Source organism: Lolium rigidum, chromosome 7 (genome assembly GCF_022539505.1).
Source record: "Lolium rigidum isolate FL_2022 chromosome 7, APGP_CSIRO_Lrig_0.1, whole genome shotgun sequence".
Taxonomy (NCBI): domain Eukaryota; kingdom Viridiplantae; phylum Streptophyta; class Magnoliopsida; order Poales; family Poaceae; genus Lolium; species Lolium rigidum.
The window spans coordinates 194,734,296-194,746,159 of record NC_061514.1 but is presented as its reverse complement, the minus strand read 5'-3'; the positions used below and the strand labels follow the sequence as shown (position 1 = coordinate 194,746,159).

The window sequence follows — 11,864 nt, the reverse complement described above, 5'->3', positions numbered from 1 at the left end:
CCCGGTCACTTTGCGTCGCCCGGCTGAAACAGGCACCAGACGCATTTCCGGTCACGGCGGACGAAAACGGTCGCTCAGCGGCCGTTTGCGTCGCGCCGCTGGAGATGCCCTTACACCAAGAGAAGAGCAGGAGCAGAGGTAAAGCGGAAAGCAAAAGAAGTGCTGTTCCGAGTTTCTACCCGCGCAAGTAAAAAGATAAAGGTAAAGGGAGTAAAAGAGATGAAGCAGGAACGGTCACATCTCACATCCAGTAAATGGATCCAGTTATCCAAGTACAAGCAAAGCATCTGCAATGAGCACTTGCACGATGTTCCGAAGGCACCGTCTGCTTCTATGATGAATGAGTATGGGGCATTGTCTCATTGTGTTTTGCCTTCATTGTCAGCATAAAATCTTTCTTTCTGAATAAAACATTTATTATTTCCCCAAAAACAGCATAGTCTTCTGAGTGTACTGTTCATGTGGGTCTGGAACAAAACGATAGGCCGACCTGTACTTCTTGACCGTTGACATTACTCTGATCTGATCACTCTTCAGGCCCAGGGTGGCATCGCGGGCTTGTGATTAGTTAGCGTAGAACGTCATTTGCCCAACAAAGATATGTATTAGAAACTGTCCTGAAGAGCCAACATAACTTCAACATAAGATTGAAGGGATCAAGGGAGCGAGAATGGATTTTTTTTTGGAACAAGGCAAAAGTTTTGCCTATCCATTAATTAGAGGTGAGTCTGCAGGAGGAGTAGCGAGTCTGCAGTAAATTTGATATGGATTTTGACTTGCTTTGAACAACTGCCAGACATGACTATCAATTTTCATAAAAAGTGACCTACTTCCCATTAACATGAATGCAGAGGAATTAGAACCTTTTATTGAGATTTTCTGAGGTTTTAGCACATAGCACCACTTGTTGGGGCTTCTTTTGCACGAAACCACAACCACTAGAATTTTTTGCACCAAACACCACTATTTGTTGTAAACGTTGCACAGAACACATAAATCACCATTAACAGCCTTGATAGCCATTAGTTAATTGGGCCCACGCTTGCCATTTTATAATCTCCCCCCTCCCCCGGGCAAAGGTCAAGTGTGGCGTGTGACGATGTGGGGATCGTGGTGGCTGACGATGCGATGGGGCTCGGGTAGATCGAGGTGGCGTTGATTGCCTGGATCAATAGACTGAACGAACGGCAGTGAGTCGGTGATGCATGCTAGCGGTGGCGGACGGTAGTGCAAAGCAGGACATCGACGGGGAGGTTAGCACTATCAGAGGAAGTGCATAGGAAGTGCAGGGACGTCGTCTGGACGAGGGAAATGGCGGCGGAGCGCATGGGATGCGGCGGGGATGGTCGGGGGTGCGCGGATGCTCGGGGAGGCGGTGGCGGATACATGAGCACTGGGGGGATGGCGAGGAACGGGAATCGAACGAGCTGGCGGAAGCTGCGGAGGAGATTGGCAAGGCGGCGGCATTTGGAGACGAGGAAGACAAAGACTGTTGCATTGATTTTGGGCGCTCTGTTCCGATTCCTTTAGCACCGGATATCGTGAAACAACATCGCCACCCAAAAATATGTCCATGGGAGAGGTCCGGAGTGGGCCGGTGAGGGAGAGATCCCTTCTTCGCCCGCGTGCCCCTCCCTGCGGACACTTGCCGCCACGGAGCTGTGGTGCTGCTGCTAACCATGATTGAACTCCTCTGTTCATCTATATCCAGCAAAGAGCTTGTGAAATCCATGTTGCATGCCGCCTTGATTATGAAAGTGGGCCTAATGTGGTTAATTCCCTGTTAAGACTCCTAATTGAGGTATTTGTGTTTTGTGCAAATCGTTACCCCAAACATTGGTGTTTGGTGCAAAAAAATATTATTGTTGTGGTTCTGTGCAAAAAAAAGCCCCAACAGTTGGTGTGATCTGCTATTTCCTCAGATTTTCTAGTGTGTTGCTGGAAAATTACTAGTAAAATACTTAGACATTCCACTATATTTTGATAGATTGAGGAAAGAGGACTTGCAGCCTCTAATAGAAAACAATCAAAATGAGATTTTTGGTTGGAGGGGAAGCTTAACACAGGGTAGAGGAATGCTATTTATGATTTGGGTAATTTGTTTTGTAGGACTGAGTTGACCAATGCTTGCACTTGTTTGTGTTGATGGATCCGGCAAGACTATAATATGATTTGTAAGGATGTCCCATGCCATGCGGGCATGCGGCTAAGAAAATCTTAATTCAAGCCTGCCTAGCTAGTATCCATATTTACCTTCTTTCCTTTAGAAATTCCTCAAGTGGGCACTATAGTTAATTAACACTCAGATAGCCAAATTTTTGTGGAATGACACATTTGGACATTTGGACAATTGGCCATCTGTTTGCATGAAGATTTTGGTGGAATGAGCATTCCTGGCCATCAAGATTTAAATATTTGTTTGATAGGCTCCTTGATAAAAAATACAGCCAGTGTGAGGTATCACTATGGACAAAGAAAGTGAATATTATACTAGGAACCTCAACATTTTGCCATGTCAAGATGTACAACCTTGTACTTTCTGGAAGGGTGTTGTGTGGGCAGCTAAAGCAGTGAAAGTAGATTGATGGCATGTATGAACTGGTAAATCCATCAAGTTCTAGAAAGATATCAGGTTTGGAAATTCTCCCCTAGCTACCCAATTTAGGTACTCCATATTTATTTTGTTTCAAATCAAAAAACAAAGACTGAAGAGGAGTTATGGGATGGTAGTAAGATTAGGGGTACTTTATGAAGAACCTTCACTCGGGATATGCATGATGATCCAGTGGCCAGAAATTTTGGCCATAGCTAGAAGCATGACCGTAGAAGACCGGCTTATGTGGCAATATGATTCAAAGACGGTTTATTCCTCCAGTTCCAAGGGGTACAACAAATCTGCTTACCAAATTCCACCTAGAGTGAAGGGTTTTTTATGCCTATTTTATCCGAATAAAATCACGACTACATATAATCTGAGGGTGTTTATATTATTATAGGTAGAAGCATCCATGTGGCGCTGTGAAGCTTGGGTTCCCGATCGTGTATCGCTTCTGTGCGTGAGTTTAAGTAGTGTTGATAGGTTAGCTTATTGAGTCCTGGCGTGGTCTGTCGTTTTAGCCTGATTGTAATAACTTGACTTGTGGCAGCTTGTTGTGCGGGAGGTTCCTTGTAGGAAGAAGGGTAGTTTGCAGTTTCTGGATGATATTTGAAGATTTTTGCTTCTGTAGCTCGTGACTTTTGGTTGGTTTCATAATTTTTCATTTACAAAGAAGAGCTAAGATATGTAGTGTCAACAAAGGTGAGGATCAAGGCCTGAGCTGCATCGCTGATATGTGCCCGGCCCCTGGATGTCGCAAGCAAGCTGTGGATAGCTTGTACGCATGTTCCTTGCTTGGTTTTGTGTGGACCAAATTATAATCAGCGACAATGGAGATCATCTAGTAGAGAAGTCGCTTGGTGGGTAGAGGCTGCCAACTTGACAAGGTAAAGAAGAAGAGAAAAAACTAATTTGACAGGACCCAAATCAAGCTCAAGAAAAGAAAGGTTTGTGAAAAAGAAAGGAATGCGGTGAGGGCGGATCGAACACCCGACCTTCAGATCTTCAGTCTGACGCTCTCCCAACTGAGCTATCCCCGCTTAGTGTTAGATTCGTGAGCACAAGTTATACAACATTTGTTCGGATGGCGCCGTTTGGAACGTGCCTTGGTCTCCGTCAGCACGCCCGCGGGCGGCGGGTCCCTGCCTCCAGCGGCACGACACGGCACGTCCTACGAGGTTGATGCATGCACGGACCTTCATGTGGTAGCTAGCCCTACAATAGCAGAGTAGTGCACGTCGAGAGACGAGAGAGACAGGGAGTAGACCCGTCCGCGGCCCGCCATCCGAAACGGCTACAGGCACCGAGCATCGGGCAGTAGCTCGGCTCGCCCATACCGATTCCAATGCCTCTGCTTCTTGTCAGACGTGTCAACTCTTCCAGAGTGCAGAACTGCAGACCCAGCTCTCTGCTGCTGCATGCATGCATGGTCGTGTCGGAAATTAAAGAGCCGTGGATGGATACATGGATTCCTTCGCGATTTCAGAGCATCTCCAGTCGCGTCCCCTAAATCGTCCCCCAAACCGCGCCGGATCGAGCGTTTGGGGGACGTCGCTCCCCAGCCGCGTCCCCCAAATATTTAAAATAATTTTTTTTGGCATTTTTATTTCAATTTCCATAAACTAATACATAATTGGGAACGTGGTTTACACGAAGACATAGTTTGGAACATGGTTTTCCACAAACTAATACATAGTTTGAACCATGGTGGACACAAATATAAAATATTGCAAAGAAACTAAACCTAACTAGGCCGTGCATCGAAGGTTTCCTGTGTTCGCTGCTAAGAAAGAACACTCGAGGGCACACCCAAATCACCTAAACCGGAAAATCCAGCGGGAGGATGGTGCCCTTGTTGGTTCTACCGATGAGGCGAACGAGCGTAAACCTCCGTGCACGTATTCGCCGCGAAGAAACAACACTCGCCGTCCCTCCTCGTCCGTGCTCGTCGTCGTGAGAGTCCCTGTCGCCGTGGTAGTCCCGGAGGCAGCGCCTCTCGTCGAAGACCTTGACGCTCATGTCCCCGTTGCCGAAGTAGGAGAACACGAGGATGAAGCCGGCTTCGAGGCCGTGGTGGCGCGCGAACTTCTCCCAGCCGATGTTGAGGTACATCTTGCCGCGCGCGTCGTAGATCGCGTTGACGATCCACCGGCGTAGCCGCACGAATGCTCCCGCAGATGCATCGTGCGCGGGCGTACGCCGCCGACGTACTCGGCGAAGGAGTCCGGCAGCCTCCGGATGCCGCGCGGGTCGCCCTTGAGGACGTGGACGAACTCGAACAGGACGTCCGGCTCCACGTCCATCTCCGACGATGAAGACGACGGCGTGGGAGGCGACGGCGAGCGTTCAGCTATGCCGCGGCCACGACCACGACCACGGCCGCGAGGTCGGCCTCCGCCTCTACCAGACATAGCGTCGAGTCTTGTTGAGAGATGGTGGCGGCTAGGGTTTGGGAGAGAGGCGCTAGGGTTTGTGTGTGAGAGGGACGATGAGAGGCGCCCCTTTTATAGGCCGGAGGGAGGCGGAGGAGCGGTGGCGCTCATTAACGCCGGCACGCGGAGCTAGGCGCGACGGGACGCGTCCGCCGCGCCCTCCGCGGGAACCGCACCGCGCCGCGCGCCACTAACTTCCGTCGCGAGGTAGGCGACGGTTAGGTTTAAATTAATTGTGCCGCCGACGGGTCGGCCCCGCCACTCCCCGCCTCGCTTTTCGTTGTGTCCGGCGTCCCCGGTGCGTCCCCCGTGGGACGGGGACGGGCTCGGGGCGCCGGACACCGTATAGGGGCGCGCCGGACAAAAAAGGGCTTTGGGGGACGCGGCTGGAACGCATTTTCTGTCCGGCGCGCCCCAAATCCCTTTGGGGGACGCTTTAGGGGACGCGGCTGGAGATGCTCGGAGACTACTGATATTTTTTTTAACAGGGGACAGGGTCCGAAGATCCTAGAAGCTGCATATATTATCCAAGCGGTGGTTACAAATTACAACAAAGCCCCAAGGACTGAACTTTTACCGAAGAACCCTTGGAAAAGATTGGTAAAAAGCAATCGGGTCCTCGTAGTTTTGCACCGCTGCCGATGGAACTCACCGTCGATTTGCTCCACCACAGTGAGGACACCGGCGCCAGGGACGAACCACTTGGTCCAGCGTCGTGGTAGGAGCGGAAAATCTTCCCGTTGGTCCACTTGGCCTCTGGGAAGTAGAAGCTCGGACTGAGCCGAGCACAAAGCGGCTCACACTGCCGCGGATAGCTTCGTCTAGCGCGAAGCTTGGCATCTCCAAGAACTGCAGCTTGATAAGAGCGAGAATCAACCCACTCTACATCTATCCCCAGAGCAGGGGGAAGAGAACTAGGCCGTAGATAACTTCCCATCTCGACGCCATCACCTCGACAGCTTGGAAGATGAAAGAAGAACAAGCCATGTCGCCTCCACTGCTCCAGCCGAACCACCCCCACCACCGGAGGGTAAACACCACTTCTGGAAGGAACAACCACCAAGAAACACCTCTGCCTCTCCTCGTGATGAGGTCTAAGACCCCGTGTGTGGCCCGATCTCGCGGATTGACTTCGAAACCAAGGGGGAAGATGGGGGAACGCGATGAACACGAAGAACACGACGGGCACGAGGAACTCCGAGACTCACGCACGCACACCAACCCGATACACCCGATGCTTACCTTCGTGGCTCGATGGACCACGCCAATAGAATCTCCGAGGAAGAGACACGCGGTAGAATTCCCGGAGAGAGATTGGGATTGGAGAGGAAGAGCTTGGTGAGGGAGAGAGAGTAACAAGTACTAGAATCTCACTCAACAAGTTCAAAGTCAACAACCAAGGTGCCTTGATTACAGAGGGATGATACCCAAGGGAGACTAAGCTCAAAGGTAGGTTTGAGTTCAAAACAAGTCTAAAGAGGTCTAGGGGCGTCATGGGGGCTTATATAGTCTTACAATGCGTCATGGGCCGAAAAGGTACAAGTGAAACGGTTCGGGCCGAAATAGGTAACTTAAGTCGTGCAGGCCGGTCAGGAGGCCGGTCAGACCGGGCCTGGGACCGGGCAGGCCGGTCCAGACCGGGCCTGGGACCGGGCGACAACCGGACGAGGCTCCGAGTCCCCTGGATGGTGCCCGGATGGCACGAGCGCAAATCCCGGTTTGGACCGGGCGGCCCGGTCAGGAGGCCGGTCAGACCGGGCTATGGACCGGGCGACCCGGCCAGGAGGCCGGTCAGACCGGGTTCTGGACCGGCCGTCCATCTTCTCTTCCTTGCGCTCTTCGGGCGACATCCGGTCCAGCTCCATGTCCATCTTCGCGTCCAGCTGCTCCTCTCCTCCTCTTGACCATGGTGTGTCCTCCTCTTCGTGCTCTTGATGCTCCTTGTACCTAATGATACATAACACGTCGGCATGAGGTAGCAATCCATCCAAAGGGGTACCAAGATCAAGGGTGGTGAGGAGCGAGTTCACCTCATCATGGAGAGCCTTGGCTCGGGCTCGTGTCATCGGTCCACTTGGGGGACTAGTTGGTCTTGATGGAGTGTCGTCGGAGAGCGGGGCTACATCATCTCCCCCCCTTGGGAAAGAGTCGTCCTCGACTCGTGGTCTTCCTCATCTCCATGATAGGGTGACAAGTCGGAGACATTGAACGTGTTGCTCACCAAGTACTTGGAGGTGGGAATGTCGATGACGTAAGCGTTGTTGTTGATGCGTTTGAGGACCTTGAAGGGACCATCTCCTCTTGGCTTGAGCTTCGAGTTGCGTTCATGAGGGAATCTTTCCTTCCGGAGGTGGATCCAAACGAGGTCGCCTTCTTGAAATATGCGTGCCTTCTTCTTGGCGTTGAGGCGGGTAGCTTGACGAAGCACATGTTCTTGAATGGTAGCTCTTGTTTCTTCATGAAGTTTCTTGACGGCGGCGGTGCGCTTGTCGAAATCCATGTTGATCCGCTCATGAAGGGGGAGCGGTAGTATGTCGAGTGCCGTGAGCGGCTCAAACCCGTAGACGACCATGAAGGGACTCCTTGATGTAGTCGAGTGCTTGGCGCGGTTGTAGGCGAACTCCGCGTGTGGAAGGCATTCCTCCCATGACTTCAAGTTTTTCTTCACGGGGATGCGTAGAAGGGTGGAGCGGCTTCGATTGACCACTTCCGTTTGGCCGTCCGTTTGCGGGTGCGAGGATGATGAGAATAAGAGCTTCACTCCAAACTTTGCCATGAGCGACTTCCAAAGATAACTCATGAACTTGACGTCTCGGTCCGACACAATGCTTTGCGGTACTCCATGTAGGCGAAAAATTTCCCCTTTGGCGAGAAGATCTTGTATTTGGCGTTGTATCTCCTTTGTTTCTTCGGGGTTGGTGCGGTAGGCAGCACGGTTTGGAAGCGGAGCGCCGGGTATGAGGTCGATGCGGTGCTCAATGCCCCGAAGCGGTGGAAGTCCATGAGGAAGCTCGTCGGGGAAGACATCTTGGAACTCCTTCAAAAGAGACAACAAAGACGAAGGAATTGTTGTTAAGTCGTTAGTCTCCGATGACGGTCCCTTGCAAATGAGGACGTAGTGCAATATGGTGGATGGGTTTGCTTGCACTTCTCTCCACTCGCTTTTGGTGGCTAGGAGGACGCTCTTTCGCTCACTCATGTATGGCTTGTGGCGCTCACTCTCCATTTGGTGGGTCACTCCCTCACCTCTCAACTCACTATGGTGGAAGTTGTGTTGTGCCCTCGCTATAGCCTTCGCATTGTCGGCGATGATTTGGCTAGGAGTCATGGGGCGCAACTCGAACTTCTTGTCGTTGACCTTGAAGGTGTATGTGTTGGAGAGTCCATCATTTATAGCCTTCTTGTCATATTGCCAAGGGCGGCCAAGCAACATGTGGCACACCGTCATGGGTACCACGTCACACTCAATAGTATCCTCATAAGGTCCAATCTTGAAAGTGACGGTGACGGTATGTTGTATCTTGACGTTGCCCTTGTCACTCAACCATTGGATATGGTAAGGGTGAGGATGCTTGCGGAGAGTGAGGTTGAGCTTCTCACACAACTCGGTGCTTGCAAGGTTATGTCAACTTCCACCGTCTATGATGACCTTGATCGACTTGCCACCAATTCCGGCACGGGTTTGGAAGATGTTGCACCGTTGTTCTTCCATATCATGAGGTTGTGTTGTTAGCACTCTTGTAACCACAAGTGAGGGACTTGGGTCATGCTCACATAAGAGAGGATCTTCTCCACTTGTTTGCTCATAAGCTTCTTCACTTTCCACGGCGGCTTGCACAAGGGCTTCATATTCATCCTCATCAAGCGTCTCGATATCACCATTCTCCATAGTGATCATGACCTTGGTGTTCTTGCACTCAAACGATTTGTGACCTTGGGTGCCACACTTGAAGCAAGTGACACTAGAGGGTCCCGTGGATGCCTTAGAGGAGGCGGTGGAGGAGACCGTTTGCTTCATGCGACTTTGTATAGTCGGTTTCTTGGATGTTGTAGAGGACACGTCGGTCTTGGCACTTGTAGCATAAGGAGTTGATGTAGTAGGAGGAGTCGATGTAGCGAGCTTGGAGGAGAAATAGGTCTTGGCCTTGGAGTACTTGATGTCCTCAATCACTTGGCGCTCGGCCTTCGACGCTTGATGGACCAACTCAACCATGTTGGAGTAAGGTTGGAACTCCACAATTCGCTTGATGGGATAGTTGAGGCCATTGAAGAAACGAGCAATGGTTTGGTCATCGGACTCTTGGATGTTGGCTCGCATCATAGTGAGCTCCATCTCCTTGTAGAACTCCTCGACGGTCTTGGTGCCTTGCTTCAACTTTTGGAGCTTGTTGAAGAGGTCGGTCATGTAGTGCGTTGGGACAAAGCGAGCATGCATCTCTTTCTTCATTTCTTCCCAAGTGTCAATTGGGGGTTCACCCTTCTCTTCTCGAAGAGTGAGGACTTGCTCCCACCAAGTGTTTGCGTAGTCCTCGAACTCAAGAGACGCCATAGCCACCTTCTTGGCACCGGAGTAGTTGTGGATGCGGAATATCTTGTCAACCTTGAGTGCCCATGAGAGGTATGCCTCGGCATCTTCTTCTCCCTTGAACTTTGGCATGGTGAACTTGAGTCTTCCAAACATGTTCTCTTCATCCTCCAAGTTTCTTCGACGAGGAGGGGCACCTTCATCTCTTGCGGCTTGAGGAGGAATAGGAGGTCTTCTACGGCCAACCATAGCATTGGGTTGGCGTTGGAGGTGCACACTTGCTTCACTTGGTTCACGGTGAGGATGTGGTTGAAGATCTTGATGGGGTGGTTGACGACGCCCAAAGATGGCCCTCTCATCTTGCTCATGTTGTGGTTCTCCTCTTCCACGTTGGTCATGGCGAGGATGATTGCGGAGATCACGCCTCGGTTGGTCTTGATGTCCATGGCCTTGAGCATCACCATGTGGCTCCATGTTGTGGAAGAAGTTGTCATGTGGTTGGTCGTCACGCCCATGGTGGGCATGGCCATCCGGTTGAGGACGATCTTGTGGAGGACGTTCTTGTGGACGAGCATGGCGATGGATTTCTCCTCGCCTAGAGTTGGAGCGAGAGTCTTCATGACGAGCATGTGAGCGATGAGGTCGATGATGGTCTTCATGCCTTGAGGAGGAGCTTGAGGACGAACGGTGACCATGAGAGTAGTAATCTTGTGACGAGCTTGACGATGATGAAGTAGAGCGGTGTCGGCGATGACGACCCAAGTTGGTGATGGCGCGCTCGAGGCTATCCATGCGCCGCTCCATGTTCGCATCATTGGCCGCCATTTGGCCATTCAAGTTGTCCGTAGCTTCGCGAAGGAGAGCCAAGTCTTGGTTCACAACGGAGAAGTTGTGTGCCACTTCATCGTATTGCTCATCGATGCGTGTCTCGAAGAGTTGGAGTTGCTCCTTGAACTCTTGGCGTTGCGTCCATAGGTTGTGTTGAGTAGCCAACCTCTCGGTGTTGCGGAGGACTTCTCCCTCCCTTGCATCATCTCCACTCCTATCCATGATGCAAAGACAAGAACTATGTTGTGTATGTTAGTGGAAGGAAACTACCTCGCACTCTTACCAAGGTAAGATAGTATTGAGGCAATCCACCAAGCCGAAAGCAAGATCAAGTGTATCGGGAACACACGCAAAACCACACGCAAAAGCTAGCAAATATGGTGTTAGGCGAGTGTTGTGGAAAGCCAAAAGACAAATCCAAGATCGAGTATGTTGTTAAGAGTGGTGGAAATCCAAAAATCCAAGTGTCGATGTGAAGATCACTATAAACACGGAAAAATATATGGAACACACACACGAGATAAGTGGGGTTAGTGCAACCAAAAGTGAGCGGAAAAGTGTATGTACGGATGCTCGGTGTCACACTAACACAAGGAGAGGCAAAGCTTCGGTTGCAAAAGAAGAGACAACTAGATTCGCACGCGGCCTCTCTTCTCGTATCTCTCTTTGCTTAAAAGCTTTTTCTCTTTTGTATATGTTGGCACTTGCACTCGTTTGTATGTATGGGCGTATGGATGTATGGATGTATGGATGTATGGATGTATGGTGCTACTCGCACTCTTTTTGTGTTTTTGGGGCTTTTTTCACGCACTATGTTAGCGTTAGCCTCGCTTTTGCTATCTTGCCACACGAGTGTTTGCTTGGATGCCTTACTCAACACGACACACACACCTCACAATGCGGGGCCACGTGCAATGTCTCGCAACACTAGACAAACAATGCTCGATGGGATAGATCGCAAAAGGAAGAGGGGTTACAAGGTGAAAGCTGCAAGTTATACCTGCGATAGTGGTGGTGGTGGTGGTGGTGGTGGTGGAGATCGCCGGAAAACGAGGTCGAAGGAGGGGGCGTTGCTGCGCCCGGTCTGGGGCCCGGTTGGACCGGCTCTTGGACCGGCCTGGCCGGTTGCACGGCCGGTCGACCGGGTTCTGGGCTGGCCCGGCCGGTCTGTAGCCCGGTTGACCGGCTGCTCAACCGGATTGCACGATTTCTCTCTCTTGTTCTTCCCCAAACCAACTCCAAATCGACCAAATCGAAGGGAAACGATGGAATTGGAGGCTCAAAGTTGGGGAAATAGTAGATCAAGCACAACAACACCAGATCCACGGACCAAAACCACTCAAAACGCAACCAAATCACAGATCGGTCAAAAGGCAAATTGGGGCTATTTTTGGGGATTTTTTGGAAAATTTTCTAGGAACGAAATCGGGTGGGTGGAGGGTCAAATCCGCGGTAACCAAGAGCTGCTGATACCATATGATGA

General features: G+C 51.0%; 1 non-coding gene across 1 annotated transcript; it reads right to left on the bottom strand.

Annotated features, from left to right (window-relative positions):
* Positions 1-3,563: 3,563 nt before the first annotated feature.
* TRNAF-GAA lies at positions 3,564-3,636 on the bottom strand. Its single transcript has one exon. It is a non-coding gene; the product is annotated as a tRNA-Phe (tRNA).
* Positions 3,637-11,864: the final 8,228 nt, after the last annotated feature.